This window comes from Canis aureus, chromosome 33 (assembly GCF_053574225.1).
Source record: "Canis aureus isolate CA01 chromosome 33, VMU_Caureus_v.1.0, whole genome shotgun sequence".
Lineage (NCBI taxonomy): Eukaryota > Metazoa > Chordata > Mammalia > Carnivora > Canidae > Canis > Canis aureus.
The window spans coordinates 5,007,501-5,031,233 of NC_135643.1; the positions used below are offsets into that span (position 1 = coordinate 5,007,501).

At 37.6% G+C, this 23,733-nt stretch overlaps 1 protein-coding gene and 1 long non-coding RNA gene across 20 annotated transcripts in view; both read left to right on the forward strand.

The window, feature by feature from the left end:
• The window catches only part of CFAP299 (cilia and flagella associated protein 299), a 625,333-nt gene that overhangs the window by 160,827 nt on the left and 440,773 nt on the right, over nt 1–23,733 (forward strand). The gene's annotated exons all lie outside the window — the stretch shown is intronic.
• LOC144304183 (uncharacterized) overlaps nt 1–23,733 on the forward strand; it is a 58,644-nt gene that overhangs the window by 22,199 nt on the left and 12,712 nt on the right. The gene's annotated exons all lie outside the window — the stretch shown is intronic.

Sequence of the window (23,733 nt, forward strand, 5' to 3'; positions counted from 1 at the left end):
CCGGACTGCATAAATTCATATCACAGCTCATCTACTTGCTGGCTGTGTGACTTTGAGATTGGGAAAATTATTTATTCTCTCTACTGAATAGAGAGGTTTTCAAAACCTGCTCAAACACAGCTTTTGCATTTTCAACGCTACTGCAATACACATGTACACTGATTGCATTTACATTATTCTTGAGGCCAAAAGAGGATGCTAACACAGCAATAACTAAGAGTAAAGCCAGAGCAATACACATACTTCGTAACCAGTTTTCCTCTCCCAGAGGGGTTTCACTGACCTTCTCAGGGAAAGCCAGGCCTAGGAAATACCCACAGCAATTTTGAAGAGTACTCAGAATATAACCTCACAACAAGAGCTATTTTAGGGGGAAGTAGTTGAGCTATAATATTTAAATAAAGAATTTGAAGCAGGTGTTATAATGTAACCTTTTGATAAGCACTTTTAGTTAATTTTCAACCAATATGTTAACTAACTTTATCCAGCTGCAGAGAAATTAGAGCAGAACTTTTGTGCAAATAAAAAATCAGTCACTTAATCAATCAGTCTCTGGATATCAAGACCAAGAAAGTTTAGTAAAATGCATTTGATGTTTAGTGATAATGATACTGAGCAAAACAGTGCTTTGTACTTGGTTCTGTAAGATAAACTTCAATGATGTATAGTTTCATGTTTGGCATTTTTAGAATTCTGCTCTTTTTCTCTCCATTTCTCTATCTCCACTTAAGTGATTAATGAAAATGATGAAAATAAAGTATATATAACATATTTTTAAAGTATTTAAAGGTATAAAATAAATAGTAGATCAAGAATATTTCCAATTATAACCTGAGATATGTTCAAATTTAAAACCTTGCTGAAAAACAAAAAAACAAAAAAACAAAAAAAATAAATAAATAAAACCTTGCTGAATTTCCATTTAAAGAATTTATGGAAGAATTATATGTTATTTGTACCCTCCATATTGGGGAGACCATATGCTGTGGCTTTGGATAGTTTCAGATTATATCAGTTGTCCCAGCATAATAATTTATAACATTCTCTTTGACTTTCAAAAAAGTCGTGCTTTAATAAAGCATATGTACATCCTACCTAGTACAAAGGATCTGCTTGTGAAGTGCTGTTTTAACCTTAAAAATTCTGGAACTTTTCAGGGAACACCTATGAGCCACAAGTAGGGCCAAAAATTATTTCCAGTCTTAACAAGTATCAATTCTCCTGCCTGCTCATTCTTACTGGTGCTGCTTTGTGATGCATTTCTCTAAATATTTTGTAGTCCATACTCCTTAAAGTAAAAAAGTATTACTCCTTTATAGCATTTTTAATATAAATTTATTTTTTATTGGTGTTCAATTTGTCAACATATAGAATAACACCCCGTGCTCATCCCGTCAAGTGCCCACCTCAGTGCCCGTCACCCAGTCATCCCCACCCCCACCCACCTCCCCTTCCACCACCCTAGTTCGTTTCCCAGAGTTAGGAGTCTTTCATGTTCTGTCTCCCTTTCTGATATTTCCCACTTATTTTTTCTCCTTTCCCTTTTATTCCCTTTCACTATTTTTTATGTTTAATTCAAATGATAGTCTAAAATGCAAGTTCACTTTTTTCTAACATTTTATTTTTGTTGATTTTAATTTGTGCAGTACTCAAGAGTTTGTGTCATTATTTGATTGACCTGGATAAGGATCTTTTAGAAGCTATACCATTGTTAGACAGTTTCACCCCCAAGTAAACTCTTGGCTTCTAGAAAGGTTCCCTGGAGGTAGCATAATGTCTATATGCAATAGGCACCTAACAGATATTTATTGAATGAGTGTGATTGGTAGCAATTAGTTTTCTTAACTTAAAAAAATAACTTATTCTAAGTCAACAGCATTGTTTTAAGTTATCCAAACTACAATGAGAATAATAAAATTCTTACTTGAAGAATATCTGATCACTACTCTTTACATTTATTAGGACACAATACACATGTACACTAAAGGAGAATTAATTAAATTACCCTATGTAAGATATTATCTGAGAAACATTAATGCATTTATGTTTAAATATGAAGGAGGAAAAGAGATAATATGGAGTGGAGAATGTCATGAAATAATTTAATTTCTTGTCATGTCAAATGATTTTCTGATGTATTTCTGTTATAGAATTACTATTGAAAGCCTGTCAGTCACTCTGGAGCCCCTTAGAAATAATACTTTCCATATTATGTTTACAAATTCCTTTCATGGTCAGAGGCATGGCTTGTGATTTAGTCTAATATCAATTAAAAAAGACCCCACCATTATTATGGAGGAGGAGAGCTTAGGACACCAGTAGGCCATAAACTTTTTAGATGGTAATTTGAAACCAAAGTTTGAAAACTATATTTTAAGGGATGGGCTTTGCTCTTTGATCATGTTATTAATATCCCAGGAATTTAATAACACTTAAGCCAATTTTATAATTTAACTAAGAGGTAGGCAATAATTATAATAAACTTTAAGTGTCCATAATAGCATAATGGGAAAAGAGAAGGTGAACAATAGAGTGGATCAGAGTTTTCAACGTCTTTAATTCTTTAAGTCCATAGGAAGAGAATTGTTGGCATTAAAATGGGCTAATTCAGGTGAATTACCAAAAGGTGATTGGCAAGCCACAACTAAATTAAAATGATTGTTTAAAGACTACTAGTCCCTTAGGCTGCAGTTGAATCACATCAAAGCCCTAAGCTTTAAGGCTTCTTGTCATTCCTAACCACATATTTGTATACCTGTGATACTTTCCCTACCTTCCTTACTCCTTTCTTTTAGTTTCATCTACCTCTTTGAATAGATTCTAGTTGTTAAAAAAGAGTATCAAATTATGTTCTTTTAGAAAAAAGGAAGTCTAGTGGAAATAAAAGCATGGCCACTTCAAAGTTAATAACAACCCAAATTGCTGGAATAAGGGGGAAAAATAGCAACTTAATATCTCACTCACATTATAGTATTAAAGACTAATTTGTCTTATTTGTAAATTTAATTTGATGAGAACAGTTTTCATGATACAAAGGACATAAAATATTAATGAATCATTTCAACCCACTCAGGACTGTATCTTCTAGTAGAAAGGAAAAAGTTCTGCAAATAAACTTCTTTGCTTTAATGTCTTTTAATGTAACACTCAAACAGCAAAAACTGCATGCAGTACTTTTAGCATTTTATTGTACAGTTAGAAAATGATCTAAATTTATTTGCTTTAGAACTATTTGTTTTAACTTTAACATCCAAAGAAATGTTTTAACTAGACATCAGTTGTTGCAGTGCCCCACCAAGTGCTTTTCCATTGAAAACAAGATTATTTGAGGGATTAAAAACATTTAGAAATATATTTGTACATAGAGGCTATTAAAACGTGAAATTATGACAAGCAGAGGTTGTTGTTGAAACAAATGATCTTTTATACGTATTTTGCAGGAAAGTCTAACACTATTATCCAAGTTGTCTGTTTTAATTGATCTGATTTCCTAGATAATTGCTATGCTCTTCAACTCATTTTATCTCTATAGCACAATCTTTCAATTAAAAAGAATGGGCAGAAACTTAGCAGCATTCAAAATATCTTGCCTAAGTCTTTGAAAAGTTTACATGTTTCTGTATTATTTTTCTTATCAAAGTGATTGTGATTAGTTTATGTGCCAAAATTAAGACGTGAGAAGTTTAAATTTATTTCTGCTTAACTTTATAATTAGAATTAAAAGAAAATATGATGTCATAGGGAGTTAGGGCAGCAAGATGTGAAAACATAAATTATAGAAATGATTCTTTTGCCTCGTGGAATCTATAGAACTCAGTATAACCACCTTTCTTTTTTGGGGGGGATGGTATTTATGTACTTAATGCTAAATTATTTTCTCTTGTAGACACACATATCTATTTATCTGATAATGTGTTCACTTAACAATATTTTGGAAATCTTCAATGTGTAAGGCTCTGGGGAACAAAAGGAGAACTTAACATAAAACCTGTGCTGGGGGATCCCTGGGTGGCTCAGCAGTTTAGCGCCTGCCTTTGGCCCAGGGCGCGATCCTGGAGTCCCGGGATCGAGTCCCACGTCGGGCTCCTGGCATGGAGCCTGCTTCTCCCTCTGCCTGTGTTTCTGCCTCTCTCTCTCTATGTCTATCATAAATAAATAAAATCTTAAAAAAAAAACCTGTGCTGACAGGGCTTATTATTAAGTGTATCATAATTTACATGATCATAATAGAAGAAAAAAGATAACATCAAAAGTATATACATTATTGTAGGGGAGCAAAATATGATACCTAATGGAAAAACAGGAAATTTGGTCATTTTGACCTTCAAGAAAATAGTTGCCATCTTGAAGTTTGTTAGGGATCTGGTTACAAGGTTTAAAAGACAGTTAGGAAAGGAGTGCAAAGAAGTTTTTTTTTAGTAAGACCACCTTTCAGTGTGTAGTTAGCATACTATCAGAGTAATGTGTCAGAATTCATATTCACAAGGACAGCAATTGTCTTTTTTCTATTTCAGCACCTAGTTCAGGGCTTTGATGTAATAAGGGTTCAGCAAGCATTTATTGAATGAATGAGTGGGTTAAGACAAAGACAGATGGGTTTTCATTGGATTTAGCAATCAGAAAATATTTGCAACCTTAGCAAGATCTGGTATTTTAGTGAAATGTCTAGTTTCATAATGTGTAGAGGACTAAATGTTTAGACACAAACATAAGCCTGTGTGCAGCACTTTCAGAAGTTCTGGAGTAAAAAGGAAACTAGTTTGAGTAAAGGTTTCTATTGTCTTAGATAAAAAATATTAGAGTATTTTGAAAATGCTGATGAAAAGCCCCCTGGAAATAGAAAAATGTAATTAACAGAGCTGGTTCCATGAAAAGCTATTACAGGTATGATGCATACCAGGAGAAGATAAATTACCTGTATCCAGGTGTCCAGATGCCTGGATACAGGGTAACAAGAGGGAAGATAGAAAACATGCATATAGATACTGTTATATTTGTAGATATGATGACAGAAGATTGAGAGAATTATTTCTATTGGCTTTAATTTTTGTTGTGTGCTATTAAGGTTATTATTTTATATTGAACAAGGATGTAGCCAGAGCTTTGAGATGAGTGGAGACATTTTGAAATGGCTGCATGGGATGGGAAAAGAGCATTCACTAGTGAAACCGAGAAGTATTTCTAGACAGGAGTAAGTGAGCTGTTGGTGTTGGAGGCTGTAGATCTATGGTGATAACACTACTTATTTTCTCTCGCTGGTTCAACTGTCCAGATACAGAAGGCAGACACTGAATTTAAATCAATGAGTGTATGGTATAGGGACAAGCCAGGAAGTTCAGGATATGGTAAGAGTGATTGTTGTAATGCATTATGGAGTTGAATATGAGAAGAAATCAAGTCAAGACATGAGCAGGTTAATTGGTAGGGAGTAAGCAGAAACATTTAGGAACTGGTTGCCTTGCCGAGATCTAAGACCTAGTACGAGAGAGAAAAGCTGAGTGGTAGAACTAGGATAATGGGTAGCTGTACTGTAGCTGTTTGAGTTTCAGACTTTGGTAGTGGATGAGTTATGGATGATCACAAGGTCTGGGGCATGGATGTGAGAATTGTATAGTAAGTAATGCAGAATTTTGAAGTGAGGTTTACTGAAGGCGAGGAAGTAGAAGAACTAAGAGATCAAAATTATTCTTTTGGACTTGGAGACACCCAAGATGGTAATAGCAGTTGGTTGAAAGGAAATGATGCTGAGAGAAGTGCAAAGCCTTCAGGGAATGTTGGGGCATCATCAAAAGATTGGTAGATGAATATTAATGAGAGATAGAGGGTGGATGGCTGGAGTACCACATAAGCCTTTAAAAATCAAAGGTTCTCAGAGAATTCTGTAGGCATAAAGATCTGGAGGCATCACTGAGGATGACAACTAATCCTGACTCCAACAAAAAGCAGAATATGAGAAAATGAATAGATTTTACTCATGAGTTTTGTATGAGAGGACTAGGTTTGAGTTAAGGTAAGGACACAGAGAAAATATTCAGTGAAGATGTCTAAAGTGCAGGTCAATTTATTTTTCATGAAAATGCTTTTGGGGGGTCTTTTTAAGAAGGAGGAAAATGGTAAAATGTGTGGTCGGTGAAAAGAATTATAGAATGGTACAGAGATATGAATTTAAGAGAGAGAAAAATGATTGAAGAAGTCTGTGGCTTGGGCGGTGACCAGGAAAGGTAATGGGACTGTGTGAAGCATGCTCAATATGGCCGTTGGATTTCCCCACCCAAGTAAATGAGAGTATGAGACCCCAATTTGCTCAGAATTAGTCCTCTAGGGCCCTAGGTTAGCATTAAACAAGGTCCTGAAAAAGTTAGTAGGACTTTGCCTAGAAAAGAAGCAAGGGAGTATATAATAGGCAGAAGGAATAGTACCCAGTAAGATCTACATACAAGTATATGAAAATACTTTTCAAGAAAATGAATGCTGAAAAGTTCAGTGTGGACAGAGCAATAGGATATGTGAGCTGGAGTAGTAGTAGACCATAAATACCATGATTGTGAAGGAGACATAAGTTTTGTCAATGCTGGTGCTTAAGTAAAATCAATTTTGTTTTTTCATCTCTGCAGTGACATTCCCTTGCGTAGTTACCAGCACATAAAAAGCACTGTGTTGATAATTGTTGAACAATTACATTTGCAGTTACCTAAAGCCTTGAGGAAAAATTAACATGTTTAAATTAAAATTCAGAAAATTAGAGGAAAGACTGGAATGGGCCCAAAACAGTGAGATATAATTCATATAGGACCCAATATGCAATCTTAGCCTTATATCTGGAAAGTCAACCACCTAAGTGCAGAATGGGAGTGGTTTTACCTGGTGGTGAGCCAACTCAAAAACAGTTTAGGTCTAGAAAATGTAGAGGTTTTACTTGATCATAGCCAAACACATGTCAGTACTATTACATAACTGCCCCAAATCCCCACAAATGTATATTGCACACTAGAAGTTAAAGCAGCAAAGTGGGTAGGAGCCCTGTAACCTACATGTCAGTCCACACTTGTATTCTCATTTTGAATCCTGAGCACATAATTATCTGAATCCTATAGTGAGTGTTGGGACTGGGCCTGGGCCAGGGAAGAGAGAGGTATAGAAGAGAGGCTTTCTATCTCTTCCCTGCCTTCACATCTCCTTTCTAGGCAATCACTAGTTTGAAGTCTTACTAGAGATCCAGAACAGATATTTGGAGATAGCATCAATGAAGCACATGTTGACTTCTAAAGTTATTTATTTAATTTTCTGTGTGTTTACTTTGTTTTGAGTCCCTAATATGTTTAATTATTTAATTGCATTATGTAGCACAACCAGACAGAAATAAACCTGGATAAATGACTTCTGGGAGGAACATTCCTGAACTCATTTTATCTCCTTTGAGCAACAGAATATTGACTGTACCAGCGAGCCAGGTGGCGTATATCCAGCAGCAGTATCTTAGAGTTTACCAGGTCCTGTTCTCCATCAGCATTCTTCTGTGATAACCTTCTTTTACACACTTGGGAGGGTTATGTTTTACTCAGATTGGCCTAAATAGTGTATTTATTGTTTAAGATTCTTTTTTTTCCTTAAAATATCTTCTTTTGCCTTTAATATGTAAGTATCAAGACATTTCTCAAAGAGATAGTAATGTGAGCATCATGGTAGCATAAAACAAAACAAAACTTTGGCATTCATCCATGGACAAAAGTGCCTCAGTGAAAGTTGTGCGATCCAGCAACATATGCCAAGGGACCTGGAAAGAGTCTTGCCCATCTATGCATTGGGCAATAGCCTGGTGGACCTCAGTACCAGCTCTGAACCCTGAAGTAGTCTGTGAACCAGTTCCAGTCCCTCTCGGCAGTGGTCTGGAGCACCTGGAGAGCACTGACTTGGGTAGTCTTTTACAGAGAAACAAGAGAGCCTTTGTGGAAATCTGACTTTCCAGAGGAGAAGTTTCAGCACTCTCTTGGAGCAGGAAAAATTATGAGTTTGGATAAGAAGAATAGCTTGACTTTGCCCAAATTACCTGTCCCCTAAGATCACACAGTTTAGGACTAAATGAGACCTGTTTGGCCAGAGATTTCTCTTGTGGGCAAAACATAGAGCTGGAAATGAGTAACTAGCTTCTCCAGCTGTGCAGGGTGCTGCCAAAGAAACTCATTTCTCGGGATCCCTGGGTGGCGCAGCGGTTTGGCGCCTGCCTTTGGCCCAGGGCGCGATCCTGGAGACCCGGGATCGAATCCCACGTCGGGCTCCCAGTGCATGGAGCCTGCTTCTCCCTCTGCCTGTGTCTCTGCCTCTCTCTCTCTCTGTGACTATCATAAATAAATAAAAATTTAAAAAAAAAAAAAAAAAAAAGAAACTCATTTCTCTCTAGCAGCATCTGGAGTCCTAAACTGGGAACTCCATGGCTAGGGGCAGGAAAGGACATCAGTAGATTCTCAAGGATGTAGTTCCTGCTGACTGCAGAGTGACCTCATCAAGAAGCCCATCCATGAAGTGCTAGAGAAGCCTATGTGTGAATAGCCCCACCTGGCCCTGGGCACCCCAGCCCCTGCATGCCTGATCCACACACTTCACCCCACTTTTTGGCTGGCCCTCTTTGCTTGTTTCAGAGAGGAAGGAAAATGAGTTTTAGTAGAAGGCTAGTGAGCATACAGAGAAAGAAAGGCAGGGTCTGTAGGTCAGAGGGAAACCACAAACTTGATCTGTATGGTTAACTCAAGAAAATGAAAGAGAGAATATCAGCAACCAGTCTTGTGCATTGTAGGATTGAGAGAAGACAAAGAAGCTTCAGATTTCTGCCATAAGAGGGGATAACAAGTATGGAGCAGATATATTCATATAAGGTCTGAGAAAAAGTCAGTATTTCTAACAGGACTGAGAGAAAAGTATTTCTATCCTGAAGGCAGTTGGTAAGTTTAGAGGAGGTGACTGCTATGTCAAATGTGAAGATAGCAACACAAAACTCCAAGGAACATGAAAAATCAAGGAAACATGGTATCATGAAACTATTACAGTCATCTGCCAGTAATGAATTCAAAGATATGGAGAGATATAATTTATTCAATAAAGAATTCAAAATAGCTGTTTTGAGGAAATTCAGTGAGCTACCAGAAAACACAGATAATTCAGTAACATCAAGAAAACAATATATGAACACAATGAGAAATTTTTAACAAAGCAATAGAAATCATAAAAAAGAACCAAACAAATTCTGGAGGTGAAGAATTCAATGAATGGAATGAAATGAAATGAAAAAAAAATTCAATAGACATCATCAACCTCAGAATAGATCCAACAGAAAAAAAGATCTGTGAGTTAGAAGATAAAAACTTTGAAAACACCCAGTAAGAGGAAAGCACAGGAAAAGCATGGAAAAGAGTGAAGAAAGCCCATGTGATCTAAGAGACAATATAAAAAGAACTAATATGTTAATTATTAGAGTTCTACAAGGAGAAGAAAGGAGGAAGGGGGTAGAAAGCTTATTTAAAGAAGTAAGGACTGAGAACTCCACAAACTTGGGAAGAGATTTAGACATACAAATTCATGAAGCTAATAGATTAACTTCATTATTTTAATTCCAAATGATTTTCTCCAAGACACATTTTAATAAAACTCAAAATCAAAGACAGAGAGAATCCTTAAAGAAGCCAGAGAAGATTATAACCTACAAAGAAACCCCCCTTAGACCATCAACAGATTTCTCAGCAGAAACTTTACAGGCCAGAAAAGAGTGGGATGATATATTCCAATGGCTGAAAGGAAAAAAAAAAAAACTGCTAACCAAGAACATCCAGCACACTCATCTTTCAGAGATGAAGGTAAAATAAAGACTTTCCCAGACAAACAGAAGCTCGGGGAATTCATCACCACTCCACCAGCCTTATAAAAAATGCTGAAAGGAGTTCATTAATTTGAAATGAAAGTACGGTAATTTGTAACATGAAAACATGAAAATATACAACATGAGTAAAGGTAAATGTACAGTTAAGTTCAGAATATTATAATGTGGTGTAATAAACACTTAAATATAAAGTTAAGTGACAAGAGCATATAAAATAGCTATAGTTACTATAATTTGTTAATGAATAACAATGTAAAAAAGAGGTAAATAGTGACATTAAATCATAAAAGGGGAATGTAAAAGGGTAGAGTTATTGTGTTATTGAAGTTGTGACCAGTGTAAAATATACTGTTACATATATATAGGATATTTATGCAAGCTCCATGGTAACCACAAAGCAATAACCTATAGTAGATTCACAAAAGATAAAGAGAAGGGAATTAGTTCATATCACTGATCATTAATTCATTAATTCACAAAGAAAATCATTAACACTTCCAAAGGAAACAATAGAAAAGAAAGGAATAAGGGAAGTACAAAATAGTCAAAGTAATATAGTATTAGTTAAGTACCCATCAACAGTTACTCTAAATGGATTGAATTTTCCAATCAAAAGACAAAGAGTGGGGGATCCCTGGGTGGCTCAGCAGTTAAGCACCTGCCTTCGGCCCAGGGCATGATTCTGGAGTCCCGGGGTTGAATCCCACGTCAGGCTCCCTGCATGGAGCCTGCTTCTCCCTCTGCCTGTGTCTCTGCCTTTCTCTCTCTCTCTCTCTCTCTCTCTCTCTGTCTCATGAATAAATAAATAAAATATTAAAAAAAAAGACATAGAGTGACTAGATGGATAGAAAGCAAGACTCAATGTGCTACTTATAAGAAACATACTTCAGCTTTAAGGACAGATACAGGCACAAAGTTGAAGGGATAGAAAAAATATATTTCATGCAAGTTGAAATCAAAGAGAGTAATATGCCTATCATTATATCAGACAAAATAGACTTTAAACCAAAGATGTTAACAAAGACAAAGGATTGTAATTATAAAGGGGTCATTTATCAAAATGACATAATAGCCATAAATATATACATACCCAATGTCAGAGTACCTAGAAATATTAAGCAAATACTAAGATATCTGAAGGGAGACACAGGCAACAATACAATAAAAGTGGAGTACCTCTCAATACCTTAACTTTCAACAATGGATAGATCATCTAAATAGAAAACTAGTATGAAAATATTGGATATGAATCATCTTTTAGCCCAAGTAGGCCTAACAGACATACATAGAACTTTTTTCCAACAGCAGCAGCATACATGTTCTTCACAAGTGCACCTGAGACATTTGTTAGGATCGATCATATGATGGGCCACAAAACAAGTAAACCATGTATCTTTTCTTTCTTTTTTAAAATATTTTATTCCTTTCTTTTAGAGAGAGTGTGTGTGAATGGGGGGAAGGGTTGAGGGAGAATCTCAAGTAGACTCTGTGCTGAGTGAGCATGGAGCCCAACACGGTGCTTGATCTCATGACCCTGAGATCATGAACTGAGCTGGAATCAAGAGTCAGACACATAACCAACTACGTCACCCTGGCACCCCCCCCCCCAGTATCTTTTCTGATCACAATGGTGTGAAACTGGAAATGAGAAACAGAAGGAAAATTACCCAGAAATCAAAGCCAGATAAGGGCACTACATGAAAAGAAAGTTATAGACCAATATTTCTGATGAATATACTTGCAAAAATTCTCAAAGAATACTAACAAATCAAATTCAACACCACATTAGGAGGTCATGCACCATAATCAAGTGCAATTTATTCCTGGGATGGAAGGATGACTCAACATATGCAAATCAATAAATGTGATACCACATTAACAGAATGAAAGAAAACAATCATATCATCTCAAGATGCATAAAAAGCATTTGGCAAATAATCTTTCATGATAAAAAGTCTCAATAATTTAGATTAGAGGGAACATATCTTAACATAGTAAAGCTCATATAAGGCAAAGGTCAGAGCTAACATCACACTCAATGGTGAGAATTTGAAAACTTTTCCTCTAAGATCTATAACAAGACAATGGTGCCCACTCTCATCACTCTTATTCAGCATAGTACTGAAAGTCCTAGTTAGAGCAATTAGGCAAGATGACGAAATAAAAATAAAAAGCATCTAAATGAGAAATGAAGAAGTAAAATTGTCTTTATTGCACATGATATAATTTTATATATAGAAAATCATAGATTCAATCAAAAACCTGTTGGAATTAATCAAGGAATTCAGTAAAGTTGCAGTATATAAAACTAACAAATCAGTGGTGTTTTTACAGACTAACAACAAAACAGCTCAAAAAAGAAATGAAAAAACTTCACAACAGTATCAAAAACAATAAAATACTTAGGAATAAATTTAACCAAGGAGGTGAAAGACCTGTACAATGAAAACCTTAAGACTTTGGTGAAAGAAATTAAAGACACAAACAATTAGAAAAATATCCCATGTTAATGGGTCAGAAGAATTAATATTGTTAAATGTCCATACTACCCAAAGCCATCTATAGATTCAGTGCAATCACTATTAAATTCCAGTGGCCAAAAAAAAAAAAAAAAAAAAAAAAATTCCAGTGGCATTTTCCTTGGAAATAAACTATCCGAAAACTTGTATGAAATGAAAAAGACACCAAATAGTCAAAGCAATCCTGAGAATGAGGAACAAAGCTGGAGGCATTACACTTTCTGATTTGAAACTATACAAGGGAGGAGGGGCCCCAAGTCACCTGTCCCCACCTAATTACCTAGACAACCTTCAAATCATCCTGAAAATCTACGAATTCGGCCTGAGATTTAAAGAGAGACCAGCTGGAATGCTACAGTGAGAAGAGTTCGCGCTTCTATCAAGGTAGAAAGACGGGGAAAAAGAAATAAAGACACAAAAGGCCTCCAAGGGGGAGGGGCCCCGCGAGGAGCCGGGCTGAGGCCGGGGCGAGTGTCCCCAGGACAGGAGAGCCCCGTCCCGGAGACGCAGGAGCTGCACCGACCTTCCCGGGCGGAAAGGGGCTCGCAGGGAGGTGGAGCAGGACCCAGGAGGGCGGGGATGCCCTCGGGCTCCCGGGGACACTAACAGACACCTGCGCCCCGGGAGAGTGCGCCGAGCTCCCTAAGGGCTGCAGCGCGCACGGGGGACCCGGAGCAGCTCGGGGGGCTCGGGGGCGGCTCCGCGGAGGGGGCTGCGGGGCGGGAGCAGCTCGGGGGGCTCGGGGGCGGCTCCGCGGAGGGGGCTGCGGGGCGGGAGCAGCTCGGGGGGCTCGGGGGCGGCTCTGCGGAGGGGGCTGCGGGGCGGGAGCAGCTCGGGGGGGCTCGGGGGCGGCTCCGTGGAGGGGGCTGCGGGGCGGGAGCGGGAATCCACCAGCGCAGGCTCCGGAGCACAGGGCGCCGGGACACAGCCCAGGATCCGGCCTCCACCGGGACAGGCAGAGGCCGGGAGGGCCCAGGACCGCAAGGACGCTCCTGCCCCAGCTGAGCAGATCAGCGGCCCCGCCCCGGAGCCTCCAGGCCCTGCAGACGGAGAGCTCTGGAGTTACTGTGGGAGCTGACTCCAGGGCTCCAGAGCTGGCCCCGCCACTGGGGTTGTTCCTCCTGGGGCCACAAAGGGTAAACAACCCCCACTGAGCCTCACAGTGGCCTCACCAGATAAACAGGATAAACACTGCTCACTGAGCCCTACACCAGGCAGGGGGCAGGGCAGCTCCCCCAAGCACTAACACCTGAGAATCAGCACAACAGGCCCCTCCCCCAGAAGGCCAGCTAGACGGACAAGTTCCAGGGGAAGTCAAGGGACTTCAAGTATACAGAATCAGAAGATACTCCCCCGTGTTGTTTTTGTTTTTTTGGTTGTTGTTTTTTTGTTTGTTTTGCTTTTTGATTTCTGTTTGCTTCCCCCACCCCCTTTTTTCCCTTTCTTTCTTTTTCTTTTTTTCTTTTCTTCTTCTTTTTTTTTTTCTTGTTTCTTTCCTTCTTTCTCTCCTCTCTTTTACTCCTTTTCCCAATAAACTTGTTTTTGGCCACTCTACACTGAGCAAAATGACTAGAAGGAAAACCTCACCTCAAAAGAAAGACTCAGAAACAGTCCTCTCTCCCACAGAGTTACAAAATTTGGATTACAATTCAATGTCAGAAAGCCAATTCACAAGCACAATTATAAAGCTACTGGTGGCTCTAGAAAAAAGCATAAAGGATGCAAGAGACTTCATGACTTAGATCAAATCAGGCAGAAATTAAAAATCAATTGAATGAGATGCAATCCAAACTAGAAGTCCTAACGATGAGGGTTAACGAGGTGGAAGAACGAGTGAGTGACATAGAAGACAAGAGGGAAACTGAGGAAAAAAGACAATTCAAAGAACATGAAGATAGATTAAGGGAAATAAATGACAGCCTGAGGAAGAAAAACCTATGTTTAATTAGGGTTCCTGAGGGCGCCAAACGGGAAAGAGGGCCAGAATATGTATTTGAACAAATCATAGCTGAAAACTTTCCTAATATAGGAATGGAAACAGGCCTTCAGATCCAGGAAATAGAGAGATCCCCCCCTAAAATCAATAAAAACCATTCAACACCTTGACATTTAATAGTTAAGCTTGCAAATTCCAAAGATAAAGAGAAGATCCTTAAAGCAGCAAGAGACAAGAAATCCCTGACTTTTATGGGGAGGAGTATTAGGGTAACAGCAGACCTCTCCACAGAGACCTGGCAGGCCAGAAAGGGCTGGCAGGATATATTCAGGGTCCTAAATGAGAAGAACATGCAGCCAAGAATACTTTATCCAGCAAGGCTCTCATTCAGAATGGAAGGAGAGATAAAGAGCTTCCAAGACAGGCAGGAACTGAAAGAATATGTGACCTCCAAACCAGCTCTGCAAGAAATTTTAAGGGGGACTCTCAAAATTCCCCTTTAAGAAGAAGTCCAATGGAACAATCCACAAAAACAGGGACGGAATAGATATCATGATGACACTAAACTCATATCTTTCAATAATACCTCTGAACGTGAATGGGTTTAATGACCCCATCAAAAGGCGCAGGGTTTCAGACTGGATAAAAAAGCAGGACCCATCTATTTGTTATTTACAAGAGACTCATTTTACACAGAAGGACACCTACAGCCTGAAAATAAAAGGTTGGAGAACCATTTACCATTCAAATGGTCCTCAAAAGAAAGCAGGGGTAGCCATCCTTATATCAGATAAACTAAAATTCACCCTGAAGACTGTAGTGAGAGATGAAGAGGGACACTATATCATACTTAAAGGATCTATCCAACAAGAGAACTTAACAATCCTCAATATATATGCCCCGAATGTGGGAGCTGCCAATTATATCAATCAATTAATAACCAAATTTAAGACATACTTAGATAATAATACACTTATACTTGGTGACTTCAGTCTAGCGCTTTCTACACTCGATAGGTCTTCCAAACACAACATCTCCAAAGAAACGAGAGCTCTAAATGATACACTGGACCAGATGGATTTCACGGATATCTACAGAACTTTACATCCAAACTCAACTGAATACACATTCTTCTCAAGTGCACATGGAACTTTCTCCAGAATAGAGCACATACTGGGTCACAAATTGGGTCTGAACTGATACCAAAAGATTGGGATCGTCCCCTGCATATTCTCAGACCATAATGCCTTGAAATTAGAACTAAATCACAACAAGGAGTTTGGAAGGACCTCAAACACGTAGAGGTTAAGGACCATCTTGCTAAAATATAAAAGGGTCAACCAGGAAATTAAGGAAGAATTAAAAAGATTCATGGAAACTAATGAGAATGAAGATGTAACCATTCAAAATCTTTGGGATACAGCAAAAGCAGTCCTGAGGAGGAAAAATACATCGCAATACAAGCATCCATCCAAAAACTGGAAAGAACTCAAATACAAAAGCTAACCTTACACCTAAAGGAGCTAGAGAAAAAACAGCAAATAGATCCTACACCCAGTAGAAGAAGAGAGTTAATAAAGATTCGAGCAGAACTCAACGAAATCGAGACCAGAAGAACTGTTGCAAGATCAACAAAACCAGGAGTTGGTTCTTTGAAAGAATTAATAAGATAGATAAACCATTAGCCAGTCTTATTAAAAACAAAAGAGAAAAGACTCTAATTAATAAAATCATGAATGAGAAAGGAGAGATCACTACCAACACCAAGGAAATACAAACGATTTTAAAAACATATTATGAACAGCTATACGCCAATAAATTAGGCAATCTAGAAGAAATGGACGCATATCTAGAAAGCCACAAATTACCAAAACTGGATCAGGAAGAAATAGAAAACCTGAACAGGCCAATAACCAGGGAGGAAATTGAAGCAGTCATCAAAAACCTCCCAAGACACAAAAGTCCAGGGCCAGATGGCTTCTCTGGGGAATTCTATCAAACGTTTAAAGAAGAAACCATACCTATTCTACTAAAGCTGTCTGGAAAGATAGAAAGAGATGGAGTACTTACAAATTCATGCTGTGAGGCCAGTATCACCTTAATTCCAAAACCAGGCAAAGACCCCACTAAAAAGGAGAATTATAGACCAATATCCCTGATGAACATGGATGCAAAAATTCTCCCCAAGATACTAGCCATTGGGATCCAACAGTACATTAAGAAAATTATTCACCATGACCAAGTAGGATTTATCCCCGGGACACAAGGCTGGTTCAACACTCGTAAAACAATCAATGTGATTCATCCTATCAGCAAGAGAAAAACCAAGAATCATATGATCCTCTCATTAGATACAGAGAAAGCATTTGAGAAAATACAGCATCCATTCCTGATCAAAACTCTTCAGAGTGTAGGAATAGAGGGAACATTCCTCAGCATCTTAAAAGCCATCTACGAAAAACCCACAGCAAATATAATTCTCAATGGGGAAGCACTGGGAGCCTTTCCCCTAAGATCAGGAACAAGACAGGAATGTCCACTCTCACCACTGCTCTTCAACATAGTACTGGAAGTCCTAGCCTCAGCAATCAGACAACAAAAAGACATTAAAGGCATTAATATTGGCAAAGAAGAAGTCAAACTCTCCCTCTTCGCCGATGACATGATACTCTACATAGAAAACCCAAAAGCCTCCTGCCACCCCAAGATTGCTAGAACTCATACAGCAATTTGGTAGCGTGGCAGGATACAAAATCAATGCCCAGAGTCAGTGGCATTTCTATAGACTAACAATGAGACTGAAGAAAGAGAAATTAAGGAGTCAATCCCATTGACAATTGCACCCAAAAGCATAAGATACCTAGGAATAAACCTAACCAAAGATGTAAAGGATCTATACCCTGAAAACTATAGAACACTTCTGAAAGAAATTGAGGAAGACACAGAGAGATGGAAAAATATTCCATGCTCATGGATTGGCAGAATTAATATTGTGAAAATGTCAATGTTACCCAGGGCAATTTACACGTTTAATGCAATCCTTATTAAAAAACCATGGACTTTCTTCAGAGAGTTAGAACAAATTATTTTAAGATTTGTGTGGAATCAGAAATGACCCCGAATAGCCAGGGGAATTTTACAAAAGAATACCATATCTGGGGGCATCACAATGCCAGATTTCAGGTTGTACTACCAAGCTGTGGTCATCAAGACAGTGTGGTACTGGCACAAAAACAGACACATAGATCAATGGAACAGAATAGAGAACCCAGAAGTGGACCCTCAACTTTATGGTCAACTAATAGTCGATAAAGGAGGAAAGACTATCCATTGGAAGAAAGACAGTCTCTTCAATAAATGGTGCTGGGAAAATTGGACATCCACATGCAGAAGAATGAAACTAGACCACTCTCTTGCACCATACACAGAGATATACTCAAAATGGATGAAAGATCTAAATGTGAGACAAGATCCATCAAAGTTCTAGAAGAGAACACAGGCAACACCCTTTTTGAACTCAGCCACAGTAACTTCTTGCAAGATGCATCCACGAAGGCAAAAGAAACAAAAGCAAAAATGAACTATTGGGACTTCGTCAAGATAAGAAGCTTTTGCACAGCAAAGGATACAGTCAACAAAACTCAAAGACAACCTACAGAATGGGAGAAGAGATTTGCAAATGACGTATCAGATAAAGGGCTAGTTTCCAAGATCTATAAAGAACTTATGAAACTCAACACCAAAGAAACAAACAATCCAATCATGAAATGGGCAAAAGACATGAAGAGAAATCTCACAGAGGAAGACATAGACATGGCCAACACGCACATGAGAATATGCTCTGCATCACTTGCCATCAGGGAAATACAAATCCAAACCACAATGAGATACTACCTCACAGCAGTGTGAATGGGGAAAATTAACAAGGCAGGAGACCACAAATGTTGGAGAGGATGTGGAGAAAACGGAACCCTCTTACACTGTTGGTGGGAATGTGAACTGGTGCAGCCACCTTGGAAAACTGTGTGGAGGTTCCTCAAAGGGTTAAAATAGACCTGCCCTACGACCCAGCAATTGCACTGTTGGGGATTTACCCCAAAGATACAGATGCAATGAAAGGCCGGGACACCTGCCCCCCGATGTTTCTAGCAGCAATATCCACAATAGCCAAACTGTGGTAGGAGCCTCTGTGTCCATCGAAAGATGAATGGATAAAGAAGATGTGGTTTATGTATACAATGGAATATTCCTCAGCCATTAGAAATGACAAATACCCACCATTTGCTTCAATGTGGATGGAACTGGAGGCTATTATGCTGAGTGAAATAAGTCAATCCGAGAACGAGAAACATTATATGTTCTCATTCATTTGGGGAACATAAATAATAGTGAAAGGGAATAGAAGGGAAGGGAGAAGAAATGGGTAGGAAATATAAAGGGAGACAGAACATGAAGACTCCTAACTCTGGGAAACGAACTAGGGGTGGTGGAAGGGGAGGAGGGCGGGGGGTGGGGTGAATGGGTGACGGGCACTGAGGGGGGCACTTGATGGGATGAGCACTGGGTGTTATTCTGTATGTTGGCAAGTTGAACACCAATAAAAAATATATTTATTATTAAAAAATAAACTATACAAAGGTACAATTAATTAAAACAATATAGTATTGGCATAAAAACAGACACATAGACCAATAGAATGGAACAGTGGGTCTAGAAATTCACCCTCAGATATACAGCCAACTAATACCTCACAAAGGAGCCAGAAGTTGTCATTGAAGAAAGGATAGTCTCCTTAACAAATGGTGTTGGGAAACTTCATATGTCACCATATGAAGAGAATGGAATTGGATCCCTACGTTGCACCATCACAAAAATTAACTGGAAATGGCTTAAAGACTTAAATATAGCACCTGATACTACCAAACTGCTAGCAGAAAACATGGGGAAAAATCTCCCTCACACTTTTTTTTTTTACACACGACACCAAAAGCACAAGCAATTAAGGCAAAATTAATAAGTGGTGCTATATCACACTAAAAAGCTTCTCACAGCGAAAGAAGCCATCCATAAAATGAAAAAGTAACCTTTGGAATGGAAAATTATTTGCTAATCATATATCTAATAAGGGGGAAACATTCAAAATATATAAAGAACTTAACTCAAGAATAATAATAAACTAAACAATCTGACTTTAAAAAATGGGCAGAAGTTCGAAATAGACATTTTTCCAAGAAAGTCATACAGATACATGAAAAGGTGCTCAACATCAATAATCATCAGGGAAATGTACATCAAAACCATAATAAGATATCACCTTAAGGCTATTAGAATGGCTATTATCAAAGACAAGAAATAATAAATGTTAACAAGAATGTGGAGCAAAGGCAACCTTTGTGTACTGTTGACGGGAATGTAAACTAATTCATTTACCATGGAAAACAGCATAGAAGTTCCATAAAAAATTAAATATAGAACTACTGTATGATTCAGCATTCCATTTCTGTGTATGTACCCAAAGGAGAAGAAAACAGGATTTCAGTGAGATATCTGCACTCCCATATTAATTAATTAATTAAGCCAAGATATGGAAATAACCTGTTTCCATCAATAGATAAATGGATAAAGAGGATTATTATTATTATTATTATTCAGCCATGAGAAGAAAGGAAGTTCTGTCACTTGGGACAAGATGGATGGACCTTGAGGGCATTATGCTAATTGAAATAAATCAGAGATAAAAAAACAAATACTATATGGTATCACTTATATGTGGAATTTTAAAATGCCAGAAGTAAAGAAGCAGTGAATAGAATGGTGGTTACCAGAGGCTGGAAGGTGGGAGAAATGAGGAAATATTGGTCAAAGAATGTAGACTTACAGTTAAAAGATGAATGAGTTCCAGGAATATAATGTACACCCTCATAACTATAGTTAATAATACTGTATTATATACTTGAGAGTTGCTAAGAAACTAAATCTTAAATGTTTTCATTACAAAAGGGTAATGGTAATTATGTGATGCAATGGAGGTGTTGGTTAAGGCCACAGTGTTGATCATTTTGCAAAGTATAAGCATATCAAATCAACATCTTTCACAACTTGACTTTATACAATGTTATATGTCAGTTATGTCCCAATAGAAGTGGGAAAAAATCCAAGGTATCATTATTAAACATTACCTTCAGGACATGCAAACCTTCAGGTACTGAGGTCAGCCTTGTAAAGGAGAAGGTGAGACCTCAGTCGTCTTTGTCTACTCAGCCATTCGTGGTTGGGCTAGTGTAAAATTCCCCAAGCATACTACTTTAAAAAAAGTAACTTAAAAGATAGAATAGTCAAAGATAAGTTTTAAAAAATTAAAACTACAGCTATATCTCTGCACATTTAAGGAGACTTTCTCTTGGCTTTTAAAAATTATGAATTAATTATATTCTAACTTATTCCACTAATGATTTAAGGCACCTTTTAACAAGCAAATATAAATTAGAAACAAGAATACAATGGAATATTACTCAGCCATTAGAAACGACAAATACCCTCTATTTGCTTCGATGTGGAGGGACCTGGAGGGTATTATGCTGAGTGAAATAAGTCAATCAGAAAAGGACAAACATTATATGGTCTCATTCATTTGGGGAATATAAAAATTAGTGAAAGAGAATAAAGGGAAAGGAGAGAAAATGAGTGAAAATATCAGTGAGGGTGACAAAACATGAGAGACACCTAACTCTGGGAAATGAACAAGGGGTAGTGGAAGAGGAGGTGGGCCCGGGGGGGTTGGGGTGACTGGGTGATGGGCACTGAGGGGGGCACTTGGCGGGATGAGCACTGGGTATTATGCTGTATGTTGGCAAATTGAACTCCAATAAAAAAACTTAAAAAAAAGGAATGAAAATGGGTAAAAAATAAAGATAAAATGGATCTAGGACTGTGACTTCTATGAAAACATATACCATAGAGGGCTATGCATATGAAGAGTGAGCCACCAATTTAAGTTTTCCATCAGTTAATGAAAAAAAGGAATTATGAAAGGAGAGAAAGAAATAGAGAAAGCTTTTGCCATGACACCAAATATATAGATAAAAGAGAATCTTAGGATCACTTGAAAATTACAAATAATACAAAAAAGTTACATATTAAGAACTGAAATGATGGAGATTTTAGATTCATTCCTTAAGGATTACACTGACAAAAAAAAAAAAAACAGTCTCTTGTACATATTGCTTTAGGTAAAACTTTCACCACATGATGTCAGATTGGGTGCAGATCTTCCTTAGACACAATAAAAGATAAATTTTATTTTAAGCCTTATGTGACTATCGCAAAATTGATGTTCACTTGAATATTTTACTATTTGATTTAAATCACAGTGGTTTCTATTTCTATTATATGAAAGTAATATTTTTATACTTTAATTCTATCACATGTAATCTTTGGCTATGACAAAAGTAAGAGAATGGTTTTATTTTAATATGCATAAAATTTCTTGTTCTGTGCCAAATATTTTATATACTTTTCTGAAAATGGTAAATTATTTAAATGAAATATTGAAGCTATTTTACCACTTAAAAACTTTTCCTGAAATAACAGGTAAATAGAATGAATGAATAAGTGATACAATACATTCAGAGGGAAAAAAATTCCATAATCTAGTGATTGCAGAATGTGGACCTAAGATTTTAAATGTCATTTGCAGTTCTGTTTTTTTTTTATCACACCTAGAACCAATCTATATTATCTGTATTGTAATTTATGCTCATACAATGAAAATCTATCTTGCCTGACATGACACAAAATTTTCAAAAGAGAGAATGATAAAAATACCAGTTATGGTATTTAAACCACAGACTATTTATCATTTTAAGCAAACTGCAAGGAATGCCCTAAGTCACTGTCGAAGTAGCTGAAATTAATCCAAAACAGGTAAGACACCAGATACTTTGCTGATGGAGTCTTTTACTTATTAGACTGAGTAACCTTGAAAACTAATCCATTCATTCAACAAACCTTTAATAAATGTCAGCTTTTTCAGAGCACTGTGCTATTTTGGGGGGCCAAAAATAGAGTTATAGATGACCTATTTTCAGTCCTCAAGGAGTTTACAGTCAATAGCAGAAATTAGATTAATATAAATGTATTAAAATGAGACTTAAAGCCAGCACAGGAAGTAATAGGAGTTGGAGGAAGGAAAGTATAAGTATGAAGAGCTTTTTAAGTAGATAGAGTAGTTTTGACTTCCAGTATATGAGCTGCAGACTGCCAGGTCTTAGCAACTCTTATCCAAAAATCTCTCCCTCACTATCACTTTAGGTTTCAAAGACTTTTATATAATACTTAAATGCCAGTATTAATTCAAGACAAACATCTTGGAAATTTAACATCTCGGGATCTAATGCTTTTTGTAGTATTCACTTATGGTATGTAGCAAGTGAAGAATCTTGGGGTCATGGAAAGAAAAGTATAACTTTGAAGAAGAACAGAACAGATTAAAAGCTAAAGTGCTATGCTGATATTCTTTTCAGTTTTCATTTCTCCCAATTTGAGGTTCTCCTTTATGTGGCCAAAGAACCCTGACTCTTAAGGCTGGACTGAGCTCAACCTTGTATATGAAAGGATGAGCCCTCAGTTGTCTATATCTGGACATAGACAGCCCTAGGACCCTGAGGCTTGTTTCTCACCAGAACACATTAAGCTTTCCCAGTAGAGATTGGCGCCTGTTTGCTGAGAACTTGAGGATATTAAGACTCTCACTGATGATCACTTGCCCCTGGATGGATAACTACTAGACACCTATCACTTGCCCAGTGTTCCCATAATTTATTTTTTGAATCCCCTATCTTTTCCTTTACTTTATTATTTAAATCCTTTGAAAAAATGAACTCATGTCGCCCTTGAAGTAGATTCTTCAATATTTATTTATCATTTGGGTTCACCCATGTCTCCCTTAAGAACCAGAAGTCATCCTGGACTCTTTCCATAACCCCATTCACAATCTCTGGTCAATTACCAACATCTGCCAATATTATATCATAAATATCTCCAGAACGTATTTTCTCCTATGCATCTTTAATACATTTCCCTAATTCCACTCTTCCAAAACACTGCTCTGACCTCCTTTATTTGTTTCCTTAGGGGGCTGTCTTAACAAAGTACCATATATTGAATGACTTAAAACAACGGAATTTTTTTGTCTCACAGTTTTGAAGGATAGAAAGCTGAAATTAAAATATTGGTAGTGTTAATTCCTTCTGAGGGGTCTGAGGGAGAATCTGTTATATGCCTCTCCCCTAATTTCTGATGGTGGCCAGCAATCCTTTGATGTTCCTTGGCTTGTAGATGCATACATAAATCTCTTCCCAATTAAGGACTGAAATCAACTTGGGTGATTTTTTCATACTAATCCACAGGTG